Source organism: Danio rerio, chromosome 5 (assembly GCF_049306965.1).
Source record: "Danio rerio strain Tuebingen ecotype United States chromosome 5, GRCz12tu, whole genome shotgun sequence".
Classification (NCBI taxonomy): Eukaryota; Metazoa; Chordata; class Actinopteri; order Cypriniformes; family Danionidae; genus Danio; species Danio rerio.
Window position 1 is genome coordinate 41,284,799 of NC_133180.1, and position 23,698 is coordinate 41,308,496.

A 23,698-nucleotide genomic window follows, 5' to 3' on the forward strand; every position below is an offset into this window, starting at 1 on the left:
TTTTTATGCTGCCCCATGAACTGCCTTACTTTGGTCATTGACTACTATAACCTACCGGGATGTCTCCCTGGTCAAACTACATTATTCTTTGACTGTGCATCTAATTCAGTGGGTCTCAGCATTTTTGACACAAGGACCCAATAGGTTTCAGTTGGGATTTTGACAATGAGTAATTATATAAAGAACGTGTATTACTCCTTATGAATATTACTCTCCATGAAATGTGCAATGTAGCTGTTTGTTGATTCAATGCTTACTTTGACCTGCACTCAGACTCTTTTTGACAACTCTTTTTGATGTGTTGTAATCATCATGCCAAGAAGCAGACTTTATTGTTTTTTTTCTAGTACAACTTACTTTGTATCTGCGCTTTGTCATTTAGCCTTTGGAGGTCCTCAAATGCACATATTTTGTCAATGAGCATACATGTGAACAACAAATTCCAGCATTAGAAACTGGTATTTGGAGTATTAGAAATTAGAAACATGCTTGCAATGGAGGTTCATCAAATACTTTTAAGTATTTCATAATTACGGTGGCTCAGTGGTTAGCACTGTCTCTTCACAGCTAGAAGGTTGTTGGTTCGAATCCTGGCTGGGCATTTTTGTGTGGAGTTTCCATGTTTTCCCTTTGTTTGCTTAGGTTTCCTCTGGATGCTCCAGTGTCTCCTTATAGTCCAAAGAAATGCGCTAAAGCTGAATTGAATGGGCTAAATTGTCCATTGTATATGTGTGTGAGAATGTGAGTGTGTATGGGTCTTTCCCAGTACTGGGTTGCAGCTGGAAGACTATCCGCTGTGTAAAACATATGCTGGATAAGTTGGTGGTTCGTTCCACTGTGTCGGCCCCTGATGAATAAAGAGACTAAGCTGAAGGAAAATGAATGAATGAATTTCATAATTGGATTTGGCTTTGGATTAATATGTTAAAATCAATATTAATAGCCTACAGTGTGTACAGTTGTAACACAAGTAGGAACATTTAAAATAACAGATAACAGAAATTCTATGCAGTAATATAGAACAATACTGAGCAACTAGTTGTTAATTACATATTTAATTACATATATTATAGGTATAAGCTGAGACTGATTTGTGTTGAAATATTGTAGTTTGCACCTTCTCACATTTACTCCATAAACTTCAGAAAATAAAGATACCTTATAATAAAGGTAACACTTCAGAAGCATACATGTATACAACAAGAGGCTTCTGTTGATGGTGATTTGAATAAAGTTACTGAACATAAATATTTTGGTCACTGCAATATTAATAAGATTGTGGCTACAAAACATGCAAGATGCTAGAAGGTTTCAATTTTGCTGCAGTTTTTACAATATCAGTATTTAGTGTGCTCCATATAGGTGAGTGGGCTTGACAAACCACCTGTTGAACCTCTCTCTCCTTTGCATACTCAGAGAAAATATATAAAACTAACATTTTTATAGCATTTATATACTGATGCTCTCTGAAGATTTGTCCTCAACGGAAAGGTTGAGAACATCTGATTTAGGCTACGTTCACACTGCAACGCTTACTGCTCAAATATGATTTTTTTCTCAGATCTGATTTTTTTACATGGCTGTTCACACTGCTTTTATAAATTTGCCCAATATCAGATTTGCAGTGTGAAACGATTATGGTCCTAAACTGACCCGCATGCGCAGAAGTACAGATACGGACACAATGTCTAATTGCACGCGTCATACTGTATGAAGTAAGCATGTTGTCCAATCATGCTTATGTGATTATTGCCCTTTTCACAGAAACTGTAATGATTGTTCTGCTACAACTGTTTATTTCGGCATATAAAATCTAAAATAAGTTAAAGTTACTTGTGATTGAAAACATTGCTTATTTGTAATTTATGACAACAGCCGTCATTTTTTTTTGATCAACAGTGTAGTGAACTCATAAAGGGTAAATGAGCAGCCGCAGACAACTGTGAAGACGGAGATGTTTGTGAGTTATTTCATTTTACTTCGTTATAAACAGCAGACATGTACAGAAGGGGGGTTTGGGTGCTCGAGCACCTGCCTTTTTTTTACTCTGAGAAAGTTCTCCCTCCTTTGCACACGGGTCCCCTATCCGCAACACGCACAACGCTCTGCGCAATCAACCCGTGCCCTTATCGTTAACAAGAACCAGTTTTATCTCCAAAATCTTTTTCAAAATGAACAACCAACTTGTTTGAGGTAAAGTAATTACCTTGTGTGCCATTCTACTATGCTGCTGAGGAGTAGATGATGTTTGCAGCACAGAATGAGCATGTCGCTCAAAGATTATGTAAAAGTCACATGAAATCCGACATGACCGTTCACACTGCAGTTGCATTGCAAAACATCAGATTTGTGTCTGATTTAAGGCTACATATGAAAGTGGCACAGATCTGACCTGAAAAGATCAGATTCCAATTTTGTTTGGGCTGGTTACACTATCATTACCTGAGTCACGTGTGGGCAAAAAAATCTGATTCGGGCCACATTTGGCTGCAGTGTGATCATAGCCTTAGTTTATTCATTACAGTATATAAAGTTATTCATTCCTTAAAGTTTCAACTTTTGGTTAAGACCCAGTAATCTATATTTAATCACATAATGGTTGTTGATTTAAAAACCTTCCTATTGTAATTTTATTGCAAATATACAGTATAAGTGCAGAATTGTGAGGAGGAGGTGGGGGACATCTGTTGCTTTATTAGTCTATGTACCTTTGAAAGTCCTCAAATGTGCTTAGGCACATTTTGTAGAATAATAAATGTGACTTTTTTATCCTAAAAGATAGACAATAATCTCTGCCCTTCAAGATGCACTTTAAACACTTTAGCAACTCTAGTGACTAAGTGGCTGCTTTTGCAACTCAAGGGCTTTGATAAATGTCATCTGCTCGTCTAGACTGCGCTTGAATTTAAGCAGCAAGAGAAAAGAAAATTAATTCAACTCTATAAAAAAAACTGTAGGCATGCACAATATATTGGTACCATACATATTTCCTTTTGTGTGACATTAGGTATTTTATTTTATTCCTCTGTCTGTTAATATCAGACAACTCAGTATGTAAGCTTGTTTGCCTTACATTCTGTTTTAACAACAGTGAAAGGCTGTCTACACTACACTGTTAGACCTTACCAGGCTTTTTTACAGTTGAATACTGGCAACACTGTTGCCAGTTACTCACTGTAAAAGTTTGGTTACAGTAAGTAACTGGCAACAGTGTTGCCAGTTATTTACTGTAACTGAACCAATACAGTGAGTATCTGGCAACAGTGTTGCCAGTTATTTACTGTAACCGAATCATTACAGTGAGTAGCTGGCAACAGTGTTGCCAGTTAATTACTGTAATAGAGCAGTAGTGGTAACTAACTGGAAACTGTGCACAGTTAATTACTGTACTGTAGTGTTACAACTCACAGCATTATACTGCATACACATTAATAGTATGTCATAGTCTTACTAAATTTAATTAGTATGCTTAACCATTATTAAAAATAAAAGGCATAAAAATTCAGACAAATGTATTTTATTGTTTTGGCAGCAAACAAATATACAACAGAAAATGTATAACAAAATTAAGAAATCAGCAGATATAAATATCGTCTTACATATTACAGGTCTGCACAGTAAGGCTGCGGTCACAAAATTACACAAAATAATTAGAGATTGAAAAAGCAAGCGACTGGTCCATAGTTAAAATTTTTGAGCTAGCATTCCAGGTCTGCAGCATTCACATGCATATAAATGGAAGTCTACAGGGAAAAAAGTGCAGTGTGACTTTAAGCTGTAACTCTAATTGAACACACCTGATAAAACTAATTGAGGCTTGTTAGAAATCTACAGGTAATGTTGAAGCAGGGTGTGAACTAAACTCTGCTGTGCTGCAGTTCTTCAGGAACTTGAAGTTTGACCCCATGGTATATAGCATACTTTTAAAGCAAATGCCAACATTTATCACAATCACATATCAAATAAAAAAAACGCACACACACACACACACACACACACACACACACACACACACACACACACACACACACACAGAAAGTGCTGCAGTAAAATGTGTTTCTTTCTCCTCAATGCAGACCATGCAAAAAAAAAAAAAACTAAACAGCAAAAAACACAAAATAATTATTATATTTTTTAAAGTTTTAAATAATTAAGAAATAAGCACATGAAAAGAACACACACACACACACACACACGTATATATATATATATATATATATATATATATATATATATATATATATATATATATATTAACATGTTTGTCAAACACAGGCACATACTGTGTCAATTCTCAATAAAAAGTTTTAAAAAATTATAAAAAAACTAAAACAAAGTCGGCAACACCGAAAATCCAAAGGATCCAATCTTTTATTGTTATAATTATTATCTACTTTAAAAATCTCATGACAACAAGCTTTTCTATTGTTTCTAATATAAATTCATAGGTGGAAACACTGCTCTGAAAAATACTTAGCAACAAACTCACAACCTGTGACCTGACAGTGGTGCTTTAGTGTGTAGATAGTTATTTGTATCATATTTTTTGTGATTCCCTGTGATGATTTCTGTGCACGTTACCTTACTGAGGTGATGGAATTTAATGGTTTTTATGTGCATAAACTATTAGCATCTGTATATTATGGCAATATGCAATATCCAATAAATAAATATACTTAAAAGCGAGGAGAGGCTAACTAGCTAACAATGTAGCTTTCAAGTACACAATTCAAGATAACAACAATATAACTTAAAACACAGCCTTATTTTAGAAACCCTCAAAAACATTTCAACACATTATACTTACTCATTGTAGATTCTTATTTAAAGCCTAAAACATATCAGACTCTACATCTGAATTGATGGACAGAAAATAGAGCGCACTCAGCAGTAAACAAATTAAACACCTGACTCCCTTAAAGGGCCAGCATTTTCTGAAAACTTCTTCTAATACCTTTGTGTTTAGAATAAGACAGACAGCCTGTGGGAGTGTGGTGAGGCCTAAATCATTGTCTTCTGCCTTTAAAATGCATGTCTCTATAAATAGCAACATAAAGTATCAGAGTAAATGGGACAGTAATAGTTGAACAGTAATTTGCAATTTATTGTCACAGTAATTTGTACATAAAGTAAATTACTGTAATTTGTCCTTTGCATTACACAATTTTATACAAACTCTACTTCTTTTACAGTAAAATACTGTTTCCTTTCATCACAGCAAAACACTGGCTATTTTGCAGTTATTTACTGCATAATCTAAAGGGTAACAGTGCAGTTAAGCTTTAACCCTAATTAAACACACCTGACCTAACTAAATCTAAAGGTAGTGTATTGAAGCAGGGCTGGAACTAAATTCTGCTGGGCTGCGGCCCTCCAGGAGTTTGACACCCCTGGTGCATAGCATATTTTCAAAGCAATTGCCTACATTTATCACAATCATGCACATATTGTTGAATAAAAACAATAAAAATATACAAACTTCATCCATAGGAAAAAAAATAAATAAATAAATAATCTGATCCTCATGTCATTCCAAATCTGTAGTAATAATAAAAAACACAAAAATTACATGATTTATGCATTTATTTAGGAAAGCCTTTATACTATACTGTTAATGCCACTTTTACGTACTTCATTTGAAGTTTTCCAGACAAATTAATTGAGTCTCTGCAAACATGTATGTATGTGCTGTTTAAGATTTTTTTTTAAATAACACATTTTTACTAATAATTTAGCAAAATACTAATATTCAGTTGAAAGTGCAATTTAAAAGCTTAACTATAGGTTAAATTATGCAAATTAGATTAATTATGGAAACGCAAACAAAGTTATAAGAATTATTGTGACAATTTCTTTGCTCTGTGTGAATATTTTTGCCTTTAAATGCATCTCGTCCATATCTTATGCTTAGCTTTTAATGATCTCTGTGGCATTGGTTGACTCCTGATACTCAATGTTAAAACTTAAAAGAAACCAAAGAAAACACAGAGATGGCTGCAGTGAAATTCAGCTTATCATCACTGCAATGTACCACTCTCCCCCTCAATACTGACCATTCACATATCAAAACTGAACAGTAAATATATATATATATATATATATATATATATATATATATATATATATATTTATATAATTAATATAAATAGCAACATAAAGCATCAGAGTAGATGGGGCAGTAATGGTTGATCAGTAATTTACCATTTATTATAACAGTAAATATCTGTTATGGATACATAGAGTAAATTACTGTGATTTATTCTTTGCACTACAGAATTTCATACAAATCCTGCTTCTTTTACAGTAAAATACTGTTTTCTTTCATTACAGCTAAACACTGGCTATTTTACAGTTATTTACTGCATAATCTACAGTAAGGGTTAACAGTGTAGGCATCAGAAAATAGACATTTCAAAAGAATTTTGTCAGTATGGCATAAACAGAATAAAGCCCTACTATACTGTCAAACATTTGTCATTTACTTTATGCCACATCCAGTGTTGAAAAACTGTTTATTATAAAAAAAAAAAATTGTCTACATCATACCTAAGCTTTTCTTTCTAGGCATGAATTCACTGCTTAACTTTTACTTTTTGAGCATAGTTTTTTGTCTGTATGTAAAAAAAAAATACTAGCTACCATTGGCAGCTACTGTACCTCCATTGAACCAGTGATTTAAAAGACTTAAACATCCCATTGGACCTGGCACAAAGATTTACTCACCTAAACTACATCTGTGAGGCTAACTTAGTAGTTGTAGAGCGGAAAAGGCAGAGGAGGCTGACTCACTACTATGACTGCGTGTTTCCGCTGCTAAATTGAGTAATGCATTTTTTAACACCCTCTCCCATGTGTGCTCAAAGCTTACAACTGTCAAGCCCTTCCTTCTCTTTTAAGAGCCGGAAAAACCATATTCTAACTGCATTTATGATATGCACCATGCTCTTGAACCCTCAAATTTGAAGAGGTCATGAACTGGCTTTTAGATTTTTTTTTACTGTACTCTGATGTTCACAGCATTATCAGTTTTAGTCTAACAACAACAACAAAAACATTTAGGGGTAGGGTATCACTTTTTTTAAAATGGTTGTTACACATATTCCATTTACTTATTACATAAATTAGAATTAATTAAATTAAATATTTAGCATTCTTACAAGCAACTAAACCTAACCCGCTTTCTATATCGCAAGTACACGTAATTAAGTTACACTGTAACTACACCTAAAAATGTAGTAGGCTATTTTCTTGCCTTGTTATTACTATTAGCGGCTCACAGTTTTACATATTTAAAACATTTAACCACTTAAACTCGACTTTCGCTTTAAGATTCAAAGGGCTAGCATTGCACCAGAGCCCCGTAAGTGGTTTTGTTTGAAAGTGTAGAATCTATATTTTATGCACATATGCATCACTTTGGTTTTTATTCTACTGTACAAAAGTTATTTATACCTAAATACACAGTATTTTGGATACCCGAGCTAGGTATTTTACATTTTACATTGTACATTTTCATGTTTTTCATATGACACGTGTACAAGTTATAGCTCAAATGAAAGCTCTTGCTGGTGCAGAAATGAAAACAATACATTTGTGATCACTAAGCAACCCCAGATAGCACAGACAGCTGTCATCTCTTACCTTATGCTGTGTGCTTCAGGGCCATTTCTCCTCTGTTTTTGAGGTGATCTGCATAAGCAATCCTTTTATATTTCTGATGTGGTCCAAACATAGTGAATTATGTTTGATCAAACAAAAGAATAGAGAAATATGAAAACAATGATCGGTCCCTGTGGCTTGCATAGCACCTCTCATCAGTTGGAATACAATAACTTTTGCATAGATTATGGAAGAGACATTTTTCTTTTTTCCTATGATTACAGACATGTGCAGGAACCACCATAATTAATTACAGCATGCTAGACCACTTAGAACCTAAAAGGTACACTTTCAAATTTGAGTTCATAAAAAAAATGCAAAAAAACACACCTTTTTTTTTTAGGTGTTTATTATAACACAGACAACATATACAGTTTTTTGAAACACTTTCAATAGTGTTTTATGAAAATTCAAAGGGTTTGCTTTAAAATTATACCAAATTTTTGCATTTACACCTCTGCATGTGGATTTGGGAAGCTTTTAAATTTGGGGAGGCAAAATCCAGGCGGAAATCCCAAAATAGCAGCAGAGTTAAACTGGTTAAACACATTTCTTCTAAGATTAGGTTTCACATTTTGAAAGGACATTTATAAAAACTTCCAACCTAGGCTCATTCTGAAAACATAGTCCCAAGGACGTTTCTGGAGACAGCGAAATGCGTCCCGGGAGGTATGTATTTTTGCAGTTTTTGTTTTCACGAATTCATGCGAGGAAGCTATGTGCGCTTTTTTGTATCTCAAATGTCTCTTGCAAATGCCGTTCGTGTCTGCGCTGTTCTCACGTAAACCCACCAGAGACCACTGTCGAACGACCATCTGTCTGACTGACTAAATGATTGACTGTGCGACCGGTTAATTATCTGACCCCTTCTCCTTTCTTAAACCCAACTAATTTTACAAATTGACCCGCCCATCCGCTTACTTCCCTAAACCCAACAAACAATTTACAAAAGCCGTACAGAAAAAGTAAAAGCCCTTGTCTATGTTTTACTACATTTTCATATTTTATCACATTCTCACCCTGTTATGACCTTGTTCACTTTATTGTATGGATAATTTTTTTGTCTGACATGATTTCTGAAACCACTCTTCCCCAGACTCGAACTCGAAGTCATCATAGTGCTCAGCTCCTCTCCGTTTCAAGTCCGTCGTCGGACAAACTGGTAGTGGCAGGAAAGCCTGACTGTTTCATCTACTTGGCCCTACTTTTTTGTTGTCTTCAGAGTCATCTTTATTGCTTTACTGCTGCTTAATCTGTCTCTCATTGTTTTTTTCACTGTATATGCAAATCAGCAATTGGAACTGTGAAGTAAAAGTAGGCATTGATCTTCCTCTGTGGAAAAAAGGTGTAGACACATTCAATAACCTGTTGTATTGGCAGATTGGCTTTAATAAAAGCTGTTTTTGAATCAAAATCGTGAATCCTGAGAACTACAGGATGATAGTACTATGACCTCTTATATGGCAAAAGACCAATGGGAGCCTTGGCTGCGTCAGTTGGCATTTCTGTGTAGAGTTTGCATGTTCTTCCATGCATGTTCATGTGGGTTTCCTGTGGGTGCTCCGGTGTTCCCCACAAGTCCAAAGACATGCACTACAGGTGAATTGAGTAAGCTAAATTGTCCGTAGTGTATGTGTGTGAATGGGAGTGTATGGAGGATTCCTAATAATGGGTTGCAGCTGGAAGGGCATCCGCTACTTAAAACATTTGCTGGATAAGTTGGCGGTTCATTCCACTGTGGCGATTAATAAATGGACTAAACGTAACCCACATTTCCTGAAGGAGGGAACTCCAATGAAAAAAATGGAACAACACTTTGAGAATCGCAAGATGACCAATCATTCTGAAAAGTAAAAAAAACAGATGTCACGGTCTGTCACCTGCATGTTATTGTCACATTCATTTGTTTTGTTTTCTCGGCATATAAATGATCTTGTCTAGTCTTGTCTTGTCTCGCTATTGTTTAGGCTCCAGTGCCAGTTTTTGATTTTGTTTTGGTTTTCTGCCTCTTTCCCTTTGTCAAACCGTTTATGCTGCTATCCAGCCGTGACTTCCTCGCTTCTCTGCACTCTCTGCCCCAATCCCTTTCTATCACCCACGAGCAATCTCCCTCTACAGTCCCATTGCACTCAACCTGGGTTCTCTCGTTCTGGCCACCGGACCGCAATATTAAAACCCCTTGCTGACTGACGGTTTATTTTGGCGTGCGCCTCTTGCTGGAATATTTTAGTATTATTTTAACTTTTTTTGTATTAACTCTTTATTGACTGGTGCGTCTGGATCATTGTGCACCCTCTACAGGCTACCCTGGGTATACATTATATTTCTTACATTTTGACAGGATTTTTTCCATGTGTTATAGCTCAGTCTGCACGATTAGTAAAACTTATTTTTTGACCTGCACTTGAATCCTCTCAAATTTTCCCTTGACAAAACGATGAGGAGAGAATGGATTCAGCAAGTTTGGACCAGGCGCAGACTGCACTTATCCAGCAGGGTGCACACTTGGGTCAGCGTGCCACTCAGCTCACCACCACCTTCTGAGAGGTAGAGATGCTCTTTGCCCAGGTGGTCGAGCTCAATGCACACATTTAGTTGCTTCAGCATGATGCTGCAGGGTTCAGACAGGTTGCTTCACCTCTCACCACACACCATCATGATCCAGAGCCCAATGCCAACAATCCACCACCCTATGATGGGGATCCTAACTCCTGTCAGTCCTTTTTATCGAAGTGTGCACTTGTTTACACCCTGCAACCCTGTCGTTATGCCTCAGAGGCATCTAGAGTGACGTACGTTCTGACCCTGCTCACCGGGAGATCACTTGATTGGGGTACTGCAGGTTAAAGTGCCAGGGCATCTTTCTGCCACTTTTTTGATGACTTCAATGAAGAAATGATTAAGCTCTTTGACTGGTCTGCACAAGGAGATGAGGCGGCCGCCCGGTTTGCACGACTGTTCCAGGAGGTTCTTTCCAACACCAACTATTCCATCTAGTTAACATTAACGCCTCCTATAACTAGAATAAAGGGGCCCTTTGTTCTAGATTTTTTGGGGGTCTTAATGAGGTGATCCAAGATGAGATCACTTTTCATGAGCTTCCCCGTCACCTGGAAACTCTTATTGATCTGGCTCTCTGTGTGGAGGGATGCCTTCGCTGCCGCTGTCAGTTTCGGTCTGTCCACTCATGCTGGAGGGTTGATGACATCTTCTCCCAATAAGTCAGCTCCTCTACTCCTTCCTTATCCTATCCTGAAAAGGAAAAGGACCGTCTTGCTCATGGCCAAGGTAAGGACTGTTTCCTAGTGGCCAGTTTCCAACACCTGCAAGGCTCTGCAGCATTTCCTGGGTTTTGCCAATTTCTATAGGTATTTCATCAGGAACTTTAGTCAAATTGCTGCACCCTTAACGGCTCTCACCTCGACAATTCATTATCGAGGTAGATGCCTCTGATGTTGGGGTAGGCGCGGCCTATCTCAGCGATCCTCCAAAGATTTGAAGGTGCATCTTTGTGTCTTTTTCTCTCATCGTTTTAACCTAGCAGAACAGAATTATTACATTGGTAATAGGAAGCTGTTGAAAGTGAGGTTGGCTTTGGGTGAGTGGAGTCACTGGTTAGAGGGCGCAGCACACTCCTTCTGGGTCTGGATGGACCATAAGAACCTTAAATATATCTGTTCGACCAAGAGGATGAGTGCATGCTAAGCCCGCTGGGCACTCTTCTTTGGCCAGTTCAACTACATCCTCTCGTACCGGCCAGGATCCAAAAATACTAACCCTGATGCCCTCTCTCGGCTCTTCGAGGTCCCTAGTGGGGAGTGCCCAATTAAACCCATCCTCCCTCAAGGAGAGGTGATTGGGTCTCTCTCATGGGGCATTGAGCAGCAAGGCCGAGGGTTCTAAGTACCAGAAGGGTGTCTGGAGGGTCGGTTGTTTGTGCCTGTTCCGCTGCTTTCTGAGGTTCTGCGGTGAGAACTTTTGCTTTCACATTGGTTTGTCACCCAAGAATTTGGCTGCCATCCACCAGCAATTTTGGTGGCCCTCTCTGAAGATGGATGTCAAGTAGTTTGTGTTGGCTTGTTCAATATAAGCGGAAACACTGTCATTATGACTGTACTAGAGCATTTTTCTAAAGCAGCCTATTATATTCCATTGCCCAAACTTTCCTCAGTCAAAGAAAAAGCTCTAGCTAGGGTTGACCATGTTTTTCAAATTCAGGGCCTTCCGGTTGATGTATTTTCTGATAGGAGACCACAGTTTGTTTCCCGTATTTGAAAAGACTTCTTTAGGTTTTCACCCTCAGACCAATAAGCAATGGGAGCGAGCCAAACAGGATGTCGAAAGAGCCCTTTGCTGCCAGACCTCCTAGAATCCTAGTTTCTGAAGCCAACAGATCTCATGGGTTGAGTACGCCCATAATTCCCTGCTGGGCGTCAACAGGTATGTCCCCATTCCTCTGCTCTGTGGATTATCAACCTTCTTTTTTTCCCTCACAGGAACCCGATGCTGCAGTTCCATCTACCTTGACCTTCGTTCAACTGTGCCACCTCACCCGGATGAGGGCTGAGGAGGTCTTGGCTCGGACTTCTAGACGGACCAAAGCAGCAGCTGACCGTCATCAGACCTCCCCACCTCTATATATGTGTGGTCAGAAGGTATAGTTATCCACCAAGGACCTGCCTCTCAGGGTAGCCTCACATAAATTGGCTTCCAGGTTAATTTGCCGATACCTCATCACCTAGGTCTTAAGTCCTGTGGCAGATCGGCTCAAGTTACCTCCCACTCTTTGTCAGGTACACCCTGCTTTTCATGTGTCCAGGGTTAAACCTGTGTTTAGATTCATTCTTAACTCTGTTGTCTCTTTCCCTGCCCCAACCCCCTTCCACCTATTTGATGGCTCTTTGGCATACAGTGTCAGGAGACTGTTGGAAGTTGGACACCGGGCCAGGGTTTTCAGTTTCTAGTGGACTGGGAGGGTTATGGCCCTGTGGAGAGGAGCTGGATAGGGCATTGATTGTGGATTTTCACTGGCGATGGGGTAAGCCCCGTACCTTATCGTTTGTGGATTCTTACCTTATGGTCCGGTTTCTTAGATCTTGTCTTGTCTAGCCTTGTCCTGTCTTGTCTTGCTTTTAGGCTCCAGTGCTAGTTTTTAAATTTGTTTTGAATTTTCGCCTCTTTTCTTTTGTCAGACTGTCCCTGCTGCAATTCAGCCATGACTTCCTCGCTTTTCTGCGCTCTCTGCTCCGATCTCTCTCTACCTCCTATGAGCGATCTCCGAGGCCACCCTTGGCATAATTTATATTTCTTTCTGTGGGATATTACCCTTCTGTTAGTTCCCCAGCTCCCTCTGCTGCAGATCTTTGTTATAGTCCAGTCTGCAAGATTAAAAAAAAACATATTTTTTGACCTGTCTTTGAATCCTCTCAATTTTTTCCTCGATAATAATCCAATAAATGCCTATGAATTGGCTGTGATCAGCTCCCACAATCAGTTGAGCATAAAGCCAGCACCTGGAGAAGAGCAAGACAGGCTTTTATCGCTAAAGAAGACAAACATTCAGCTATCAGCTGGAGACCCAGCTACTGTGGAAGGGAGACTTGAAATTCCGTTCCTTTCTTTAAGGAATGTAGGTTATGTTCGTAACCAGAACGTTTCCATTCAGATTGGGAACCTTTAGTGGCTTGTTGAAACGACTTTGTGAAAGTGTATTGAAAACATCACAGTAGCTGGACCACCCCACGCCTTTTGGTAAGAAGTTTGGCAAGCACAGAGTGAGTGCCCAATCATCACTAAAGGCACAGCCTTCCAATGTCTCCAGCCCCTTACGAGAATATGACATTTTTGTATTAAAATTAAAGAGGTCGTATAACTCTTTTACCAAGCTGGGTGTAGACTAGGGATTTTTAAAAAATGACAGACAGGATGGGTTTAATCGCCTCACATCTCTGAAGAACCAGATGACAAGGTTGTGCCGTCCTAGCATATTGCCATATACTGAATTATGATGAGCGGAGGTTGCAGCAAGGTAAAACTTCAAGATGGAGGGTGACAGCCTATGCTCCAGCTTATCCTGAAGGAAGGAAAACACAAAAAAGACTGATCTGGCGTGTCTGGGGGTTTTCTCTGTGAGAAGGGCACCACTCAGTGAATAGACTTCACTTCAGGGCGTAGGCAGGCCTCATAGAGGGTGACCTAATCTGAGTGATGGTGTTAACAACTAAAGCCAGTAAGTCACCTAAGTCTTCCATGCTGGGTCTAAGGACCACATGCTCCATTCTGCCCGGAGTGCGAGCTGCTGTGAGAGTGCATTGGCTGCCCGGTTAAACTTGCCGAAGACATGAAGAGCTCTCAGCGATTTCAGTCACGTATGACACTAGAGGAGCAGATTGCAAGCTAGCTGAGACATGCGGTGGGAACGTATACTGTACCACCCATTTGATTAAATTACACCACCGCTCTCCAGGAGCAGGGTTGGTTACCCATGTTCTAGTGGCACTCTGTACCATAGAAAGGCAAGGCCCGCCCCAAATGTGTTAAGATACAGCAGAGTGATGGTTACTCGATGCGTGCCCATGCGCCATGCCCATCTAGGGACCCGATCGTCAAGCCAGCGCTGAAGTGGTCTCATATTTCAGCAACCCAAACAGTGTAATAGTGGCTGTGTAAGCCATATTCCCCAGGGGCCCCTGTAAAGGTTTCAGTGGGACCACTGTATTCCTGCCAAACTCTTTCAGACAGGTCAGCATCAGCCTAGCAGGCTCTTAGGTAAGGTGCAAAGTCAAGGAGATTGAGTTCAGCTTCTTCCTGAGTTGATGAGTTTGGGGCTTCCTGAGGATGAGTTTGGGGCACCCTTGATGAGTTTGGTGAAACCAAACTGTCCTTCAGGTCTACTGCTGCAAACCAATCCCAAGGATGAACTCATCAGAGGATGCGCTTCTACGTAAGCATTCTGAACAATATTTTGTGCGGATAGTGGTTCTGAATGTGCAGATCTAGGATAAAACCTGCTTTTCAACTCTTGCTAGAGGGACGGGCTTAATTGCAGCTTTGCCATCGCTGTGAAATACATTTGAATTGCTTAGCTGAGTCTGATTGTTTGAATGAGTCACCACAGTGCTAACCAGGCTGGCAGAGCCTATTCGAGTGACACCATTGGCACATTGGGACAGCCTGCACTCCAAAAAAAAAAACAACTGGCAATGAGGGGGAAGCAAACAGATCGATCAAGGATTCCCCAAATCGCGCCCATATCAGCTGAATAGACTCGGGATGGAGCACGTTAGCTGCATGGTTGAGCTCACCTGGAATGTGAATGGCGCGCAGTAAATTCAGCCACGTATGACTCCAGAGGAGCAGACGGCGGGCAAGCTGAGACATGTGGCGAGAGCAAATACCCTGCATGCGGTTGATAGCACGTGCTGCTACTAAAAAAAAACGTGGAGTGAGGAAAACTTGCAAAAGCTCTAGGCGATTGATATCCCAATGCAACTGGGTTCCTTTTCATAGGCAACACACAGTCCCCCAGCCCGTGCTGGAAGCATCTGTTGAAAAAACAACATGACTGGATGCTTGTCCTAGAGGCACTCCGGCCTGTAGGAACGAGGGGTCGTTCCAAGGGCTGAAGGCGCTGCAACACAGTGCAGTAACAGTGACTCGAGGTGTGCCCACGTACCATGTGTGTTTGGGGACTTGATCGTAAACCAGTGCTGAAATTGTCTCATATGGAGTAATCCGAGTGGCATGACATCAGCTGCGGATGCCATATGCCCCAGGAGCCTCTGAAAAGATTTCAGTGGGACCACTTTTTTGCTGTTGAACGCTCTTAGACAGTCCAGCATAGCTGAGCATGCTCTCCAGAGAGGCGTGCTGTCATGGTGACCGAGTACAGCCCAAGAAGAGATCTTCTGCACAGGGGTGAGTTTGCTCTTTTCTCGGTGGACCTGAAGCCCCAACAGGTAGAGGTGGCGGAGCACCTTGTCTCTGTGCATAATCAATTGTTCCCGAGAATGGGCTGATTTGGAGAAGCGCGAGGTGTCCCGTGGAAGAGCTGGAGGTGAGAGATTCACTCTCACCTCACACTTCGAACTCCGGATGCGGGGGCTTTAGGAGTGGGAGAAAGGAGACCATCCTCCCAGTGCCTTTGAGCCACAGGCGAAATGCACGGAACCTGTGAGCTGGCAGGCATAGCATCCCAGACTGGCAGAGTTCGAGCTGTCACATCCGGGGAAGTAGAAAAAGTTGCTCTCTCTGAGGAGCCCGGCCCTCTACTGGGGAGAGAGCTAGTTCCCTCTTTGCGCTTTGGGGTTTGTTTTACTGGACTTAGTGGTGCCCTGGGGTGGGAAGCGCTGGTTGTCTGCGAGGTTCGGTGGGGGGGAGCAGTCTTACATCCCTGTCGATAGATAACTCCCATCGCATCTGACTGCACCGCTGTGAATTCCTGGGTGAATTCACTGACGGTGTTGCCGAACAGGCCAGCCTGGGATTTGGGGGAGTTAAGAAAGCAAAGTTTGTCGACTCCGCTCATATCTTTGCCAGGTTTTAACCCGAGGTGTCGCTCCTGAACCACTAATGTGGCCATTGTCCTTCCCAGGGTACACGGGAGCTCAGACAGGTGCAGTGCAGTGCTTGCAACAAGCCTGGGTCGTAACCAACCTTGTGCAGCTGGGCCAGTGCGCGCGCATGGACCCTAGCGTGCAGGATGGAAGTAGCCTGGCCCCCTGCTGTGTGTGTGCGACACACTTTGGTCGGGAGACGAGGCGGACTCCAGCAAAAAGAGACACCATGCAGGCCCGCAATGGCACTCTCAATCTAGGGCATCGACTCGTACATCCTGTCTGCTCCACCATCAAGGGTGGTGAGGTGGAGGCGCACACAGATCGGGAAGAAAAACGTACCCTCCAGACTACTAATAAGGACGCGCTGCATGACTGTGTGTCTCTTTTAGGTGAAAGTGCAATATAAAAACTGTTCTGGAGGATCAAACCCAAAAAATGCCATGCAAGAAAGAAAACCAAGCTCGACCATCTGCCGCTACGTGTATCACACTCTGGACTCTGGTTCGCTCGGAATCGCTGATGATCAGTAGGAGGACCCCTCATCGACTCAGAAGGAAAAAGTATGCCTCACCTTGCTCTCAGTGTGCTTTTATTGCTAAATAGATTAGCAACAAGCATCAGCTACGTAAGCTGACACTGCCAATTCATTGGCATTTTCATTGGCCCGTTTACATACTCTTTCAGACGATTGGCTTTTTGAACGAAATCCCCATATGTGGATTGAATTCACTATAGCGTTGAAGTTCCCGATCCGAAGGGGAACACCGCACAGGGATTTGACACTATCATCATTAATACAAGACCTTGGTGAAAAATTAATGCAACTCTGGATGGAAATAAATGACATGACATTTCAGCAACATATTGAAATGAAATGATGCCATGGTGAATGTGTGCTCAAAGCTAAAGGCAATTCAAATAAACAAAAGAGTTTTTTTTAAATGGGTAATGCATTTGCAAGACTTTTTCTGTCAGCGTAACCATCAGTAAGAGTTGTAAAAAACAGTTCAGGCCTTGTGGTGTAAGTACATTTTCTTTCTAAAACATTAAATGTTTAATCAGAAATCACTTTTTAAAATGTACTCTAGTAACCATTTACTTCCACCATTGAAAATAAAATGTCTGTCTAAAAAGTACACATTCCCTACAGCTTACGCTAGTATTCTACTAGTAGATTGGTGCTTGATAAACTGTGGAATGACAGGAGGGATGAATGTGAATGTGAGAAAGTTCTGAATGTGAACTGTGAGCATTTGCCATAGTGACATATCGGCAGTTTGTCACACAGCTCGTGGCCTGAAGTCTGTCGTTCGGCTGCGGTTAACAAACTGCTTCCCTCATCCGTGTAATAATCCGCTCTGATGGCAAAAAGGCACACTGTGTCTGTTACCCTTTTGACACAAAGGCCAGCGATGCCCTGTGTGTGTTAGCAGTATGTCCGCTAGGTGTGAGGCATGACTGGCACAGTGAGGAGGCATCTGTTAATGGAGTCTGTGAATGTGCCCTCTCCAGTGACAATGACGTCAAAGGAGATTAGATGTGACTTTATGTGTGATGATAGCCCTTGCTGTGAATGTCAGACAATGTTATTCATTTCCTTACCACTTCATTTTTAGGCACAGACCAAACAGTGTACTGATTGTTTTTTCTCTAAACTCTTAATGTCAAATGACTGAATCAGCATGCGTATTTCAGTGCGTGAGTAGTTATTACCGCCATCTGTGTTATATCTCCCTGGTTACACTTGAGTATCTTACAATCAGGTGATCACTTTGATTTGGGCAGCATGAATTTTCATACCATCTGGATATTGTTTTTATTATGTGTTTTTTTTCTGGTAGTGCGTAAGTGTTTTTATAGTTATTTTTTCAATATAAATATTATTTAGGATTTTTTTTATCATGGATTTTATTGAACATAATTTGCTTGTTCTGCACATTTGAAAAAGCATGTAACATACAGTTGAGCCTAAGTTTCTGACTGCTAGTGAAAATGTTTATATGTTTGCATTTATATTACAGATTGTTTTTTTATAGATACCCAGAAAGGGAGCTTCCAAATCTTTAAGTCCTTCTTATAAAAAACGAAAAATTCATACATAATACAATGTATCATACAGAATTATAAATCAGCTAATATTTCTGCAGTTTGTACAACTCTCTTGGATTTATCTCCGGAACTAATGTACTGTTTTTATGCTAATATTATTAACCATAAGCTAAAACTAAAAGCTATGCAGTACACTTTTTACTCTTCTTTAACGGCATCCACTGCATAAAACATACGCCAAAGTATTTGGCAGTTCATTTTGCTTATAAATCAGGCACTAAGATGAATGAAAATGAATTAATTAATTTTTGAAAGGGTGGCGCAGTGGCTCAGTGGTTATGTGGAGTGGTTCAGTGGAGTTTCCTCCGGGTTCTCCGGTTTTCCCCACAGTCCAAAGACATGCACTATAGGTAAATTGGGTAAACTAAATTGTCCATAGTGTATGTGTGTGAATGAGAGTGTTTGGGTGTTTCCCAGTGATGGATTGCAGCTGGAAGGGAATCCGCTGTGTAAAACATATGCTGGATAAGTTGGCGGTTCATTCCACTGTGGCGACCCCTGATGAATAAAATGATTAAGCCAACAAGAAAATGAATGAATGAATGAAATTGGCCGTAGTGTTTGTGTGTGAATGCAAGTGTATAGGTGTTTCCCAGGGCAGGGTGTGGCTGGAAGGGCATCCGCTATGTGAAACATATGCTGGATAAGCTGGCGTTATAAGTTCATTCCGCGGTGGCGACCCCTGATAAATTAGGGACTAAAATGAAGTAAATTTTAATTAATGAATGTTTGAAATGGGCAGAAATTGACATGCTTGGCATTAGAAGGTGTTTAAAATTTAGATTTTTGTCAAGATCATGTTGGTTAGTTATTGTTAAGGAGTAAAATATTATATACACATATATTATATATTATATAAAATATATTATATACACAGTGAACACCTATACACCTATAACTTAGCGAAAATGATTCTGTTATGCTTTTTTTGCATTCCATATTTATCCATATTTAAATATAAATATTTAATTGAACTATTTTATACATACTATTTTAAATATGAATTTAATTTTTTTCTTTCTTTTTTTAAAATGAAAGTTTTGCTTTAAAATGAGCATCATGTCCTTCTGCATGAATCGAGATGATCTAAAGATCACGTTGTGCCCCAGTGGAAGCAATTATATTTGTTTGTAGCAAAAGTTCAGATGATAAGAGTAACAAATTCACTTTGACCCATAAAAATATTTTTTTTTCCATAACTTTCTTTTGGTAAATTATTTTCCAAATCTTTAAACTTATTTTTAGAATAGTCACAGATTTTTGGATCATGCTGTGCAGTTTTAAGAATGTCCTGCCAGGGTTGAGTTTCTTCGGATCTTGCCAAATCAGACCAAAGTAATTTCTTGATTTTGTCCATCATTCTTAAGCTGTGGTCACACTAGAGTTTGAGCATGTGAAATTCTGTCATATGGTGCTGCAAAAAATGGCCAAATTAAACAAGATGATCATACATTAAAAAAGAGAGCGATTGCTCCATATTTAAAATTTCTGGACAGAGAGGTCGAGTTTTGATCTTCTATTGGTCTCACACAATCATGTGATGCGATTTCGCAGGTCACCAAGCTTAAACTTTGCAACACAGCATGGTGCGAAATTTGTTGCACGAGCTTGTGTTTCCATTTTGCTGCATTTGCATCCATATAAATAGAAGTCCATGGGGCAAAAAGTGCAGTGATTGTGGCTTTACACTTAGAATGCGGTAACTCATTGAACATATTTAATAATGACAAATACGGCTGTTTTGATTTCCCATGATTACACTAATGCAGTGCCTAATGACTGATATGTGGCCACTGTTGTTTTATTGTTATTCTGTTTCCACAAAATTTCTTTCAGTTTATGAAATAAAGGATCATCAGAGAATCCTGATGACCTCAGGGACACTGATATGTCTTGCATTTGCAGAAAGATCTCTCCACAAGCTTCTGAACCAGCTAGACAGCAGATGATGAGTACATTTATTTTTATGGATTATAATTCAGTAGTTTTAAACTGAACATTCAGATTTAACATTTTATCAGTCTCAAAAAGAAAAAAAAAATGAAGGTTTGCATTGCTTTAAGCACCTGATATACCCTCTGCAAAGTAATTTTTGTAGAGGGGTAAAAGATGCATTTAATTTACATTCCTCTTTTGAAATTGTCACAGCAGTTTGAAATTATTTATAGGAAGCTTATTCTGAAAAGACAGTGTTTAAAAGTTATGTATATCTAAAAAATGTAAAGTAACTGGTTAAAAATGTAGTGTGAAACTCTTTGGTAATAGGATTGTTTTACAAATGCAGTGTCTTGTGTGATAATAGAAATCAAAAGTTCAAACCTTTGGGATGGTTATATTTTTAAAGAAATCTCCTGTGTTCACCTAGGCTGCGTCAGCTCAATTTTATCTATTTTATCTATTGTTTGATGCAATTTATTCTTGCAGTTACAAAGCTGAATTTTTTAGCAGCCATAACTGCAATCTTCAGTGTCACACGATCCTTCAGAAATCATTTTAACACATTTGGTGTTCAAGGAACATGTTAGATTATTATCAATGCTTTAAAAATGCGTACTGACCTCAAACTTTTTGAATGTTAATGTAAATAGCACACGTACAATGTAGGAATGAAGTGTGGGTTACATTAAATACTGCCAAAATATTTTACTCATTTATATTTAAAGAGAAAAGAAACCTAAGACTCGGTTATGTTCGGTTGTTTGTACTGTCTGCTGCCTGTGGTTAGATGCTTTCGAGCGGGATACCATGACCTGGATCTGAGCTGTGGAAAGGCATTTCAAGACCCAAGCTGTCTTATGTGATCCAGACTGAAATGATGGACATTTAATGAGTTAAGATGAAACACTATACCCTGGAGATGTGGACAGACGAGCAGCCAAGACAGACTGTTTCAACATTTCTGCATCTCTCTTGGCAGGTCAAAATAACAGGTCATAGGAGTAGATTGTTTTTGCTAAATTTCGTTTTTCTAGTCTCACATATGTCTTATATAATGGTGCTCTGCAACATCACACAGCATGCACAGCGGGCACGCCATTATTCTGTCTGAACAAAACCAGAATGTACTTTGAATGATTTTATGAGATGCTTCTGAGCACGTTTTTCCAGTATATTAAAGTTTAACTTACTGAGTAGGCCATTGACCAATAGGTGGCAGAAGACGTCAATATGATGATAGATGGGTACGGGACATGTGCTCCACTGATCACTAATATGAAGCACACCGATCCAAAGGGGATGTGCAGGCCCGCTGTCAATCTACAGTACACCCACTGAACTCCACAGAAAAGAAAAAAAAAACATATTCCTTGATTCTTGAATGTTGATTTCTTAAGCATTTTGGCTAAATTGATGATGCTTTCACCCAGCAGAAAGAGTGTAGTATACAGCTTTTATTAAAAATAATTCTCCATTCTCCAAAAAAACTTTTTAAAACCAAGCTCTAATAATTAGTCCCAAATGTAGGACAGAAACATCCAAAAATTCCTTTAAAAGTCCTAAATTGCATCCTAGGTCTCTAGGTTTGCTAGAAATAAGCCTGAAATAAGGTGACAGAAACTTACATTTCTTGTGTACTTGATGCACACTATTGTTCAAAAGTTTGGCCTTCATGAGATTTTTAAATATGTCTGAAATGATGTATTTGATTCAATAAAGATCAATTTAATTTATTCTTTGATTTCAATGATGTATTTTCATCCTTATTACTTCAGTCTTCAGTGTCACATGGTACTTCAGAGATCATTCTAATATACTGATCTGGTACTCAAGAAACAATTCTGTATATTAAACGGTCGAAAACCATTTTCTGCTTAATATGTTTGTGGAAACTAATGCATTCAAATTAGAAACCATTTTGTCACTCTTGAGAGAATTAAATAATTTGTTTAAAAAGGTCATTTTACCTCATGACATTTGAAGTTTTACAGTGTAAATGAAGACACGAGATTATTGCATGACTCACTTTGTGAGCATGTTGGTCTTATTCACAAATACTGTAACTTACACCAAAGGCGTAACCTCCAGTAAGAGGGTCATTATTCCACAATAAACCACAATAGCGTTTTGTGCAAACGATTGTCTCTCTGTGCATTATCCCACTTGTTAAATGGCATGTTGCCAAATAAATAACTAAATGGATGCTTGAGCTGAAATTATTTTAGAATGTTAAAAGAAAGAGGCTATGGAGACCCGTGTTACACAGCCATGGAAATTGGTTGTCAGGCAACGATCAAATATACAGTTTAGCAGTCATAAAGTGTAAACACTTGATCACAGACTGTCAGAATCAGAATCGAGTGCTCCAGAGAGCCATGTAATAAAAACAACTACTGTGGCATAGTGAATGCGAATCAATTTATTGCTCTAAAAAAGAACCATATGTGGAACATAAACCAACGAAACATTTGCTAAACATTTGAGCTGGCAACTAAAACTATCAGAGGAAATCCAACATTTGTAACATGTAACATTTTCTTTCATGTCATTTATCTCCTTGCACAGAGATATGAGTTAGCAGAACCAAATCTTAATATATTCAAGCTAAACTGGAATCTCTGAAAACGCTGTGTTAGAAAACACTGATCTAATGACCATACTGCCGTTTTGCATCTCCCCAGGAGTCTTGTGTGCTGTTATTTTACACTACTTTAGCCTGACAAGTCAAACCAAATGCTTCTTTTCTGGTGTGATTTATTTCTCACAGTTTCTGCTAAACAATTTTGTTTTGAGACACCAGGACCACTGTTTTCCTGCAAACTTGCGTCATTGTGATCTCACCGGATTTGTCAACAGTTACATGACTTGTGGTCTGATGATTATTGTGACAGAATAATGCTTGATAATTTATTTAGTATTTTTCTCTCATTGAGACCACTCTGGATTCGTTTAGTGCTGTAAGCTTAATGGGTTCATTTTGAAAGTTCTTGAGACTTTGAAAAATCAAGAAGAGCATTGAAGCATATTGTTGATATAAGGAAACAAGATGAGAAATATTTTAGTGCAAAATTGTTTTGTGAGACCTTTCTGGAAATTCCCATCAATATTTTAGATTTGTGCAAGACCTAATTTATGAATGTGAAGTAGGGTTGGGCTGATGGACGATGCCATCATCCATCGCCGATGGCCATCAAACTTCACGATGCCAAGCCAGTATCGCGATCCATCACCCCGATCCACATTTATGTTGATATATAACTTATTATTTGCATGTCATTTTAATAGCAATAACAGTCTTTTCATGAGCTGTGTTAAACGTTACATATAGCTACCGCTTGCATGGCTGACAGCATCATGAGGATTAAATGAAGGATTATACAGTACCTCTTGCGCTTAAAATGTGTAGATTCAGTTGCAAACGCTGTTACCTGCAA

At 39.3% G+C, this 23,698-nt stretch overlaps 2 protein-coding genes across 15 annotated transcripts in view; one reads left to right on the forward strand and one right to left on the reverse strand.

The window, feature by feature from the left end:
• arl15a (ADP-ribosylation factor-like 15a) overlaps positions 1-23,698 on the forward strand; it is a 179,901-nt gene that overhangs the window by 55,446 nt on the left and 100,757 nt on the right. For 2 of the 14 annotated variants that reach the window (XR_012406041.1, XR_012406040.1), the window contains exon 4: positions 12,156-12,314. The gene's annotated coding sequence lies outside the window, so the exon portion shown is untranslated. 14 annotated transcript variants of the gene reach the window in all.
• LOC141385704 (uncharacterized) overlaps positions 1-23,698 on the reverse strand; it is a 430,770-nt gene that overhangs the window by 24,288 nt on the left and 382,784 nt on the right. The window lies entirely within an intron of this gene.